The following is a 1,248-nucleotide window of genomic DNA, read 5'->3' as shown; positions in this document are numbered from 1 at the left end:
CCATATGGAAGAAATGCCGAAGTCCGATCTGTTGGGATATTGAGGGATTGAGACAGCTTGAAGGGCCGGAGTTAGTGCAAGAAACAGTGGACAAGATAAAAACAGTTAAAAAGTGTTTGAAGGCAGCACAGAATCGGCAGAAAAGTTATGTTGATAAGCATCGGAGAGATATGGAAAACCAGGTGGGGGAAAAAGTTTTTCTAAAAGTATCACCATTGAGAGGAATCTTGAGATTCTTGAAGCAGAGAAAGTTGAGTCCAAGATATACTGGGCCACATAAAATTCTGGAGGGAGTTGGACCACTAGCCTATTGGTTAGCATTACCGACAGAATTATCGCAGATACATGACGTGTTTCACGTTTCTATGCTACGGCGATACCGATACCGACAGAATTATCGCAGATACATGACGTGTTTCACGTTTCTATGCTACGGCGATACCGATCCGATCCTCGTCATATTTTGCATGAGCTAGAGATAGAGATATCAGAGGGATTGACATATGTAGAAGAGCCAACATAAATTTTGGACAGGAGTATAAAGAAATTGAGGAATAAAGAAATACCAATGGTGAAGGTCAAGTGGAGTCATCACTCTCCAAGGGAAGTCACTTGGGAAGTTGAGGAGAACATGAGAGAAAAATACCCATATTTATTTCTTGAGCCGATAAGTTAATTAAATTTCGAGGACGAAATTTTAATTAGGAGGGGAGAATTGTGACGCCCCAAATATTATAATACATAATTGTACGATTAATTGGTAAATTTTCGTGAAATTTAGATAATTAGCCACTAAATTATGGGTCATAATTGGAATATAATAAAACTTAAACGAATTCAATTGGAGTTCGTTATAATATTTGGGGACAACTTATATTAATTAAGAAAATTTAGGAGGGACGTGATGGGTATTTTGCTAAAAGTCTAATAAAAACAAATAATAATAATATATAATAATAGTATTATGTATAAATATTAGTAAATTATATATACATATATTATTATATGTATATATAGCTTAGTAAATAATGTACATATTTAGTAAATAATAATATATATATATATATAAAGAAAAGAGAGTGAGAGAATTGAGAGTGGGAAGTGGGGGCCACCTCCCACCGCCTCACTCTCTCATTCTCTTTATTTTTCTTTGTCTTGGTACATAACACACAACACACACACAAACATACACACACTTTCAGCAAGAAGAAAGAGAAAGGAACAGAGGTACGAATTATAATTATAATT

The sequence above is a fragment of the Sesamum indicum genome, unplaced genomic scaffold, assembly GCF_000512975.1.
Source record: "Sesamum indicum cultivar Zhongzhi No. 13 unplaced genomic scaffold, S_indicum_v1.0 scaffold00212, whole genome shotgun sequence".
In the NCBI taxonomy this organism is placed as follows: Eukaryota; Viridiplantae; Streptophyta; class Magnoliopsida; order Lamiales; family Pedaliaceae; genus Sesamum; species Sesamum indicum.
This window is presented reverse-complemented; position numbering follows the sequence as displayed.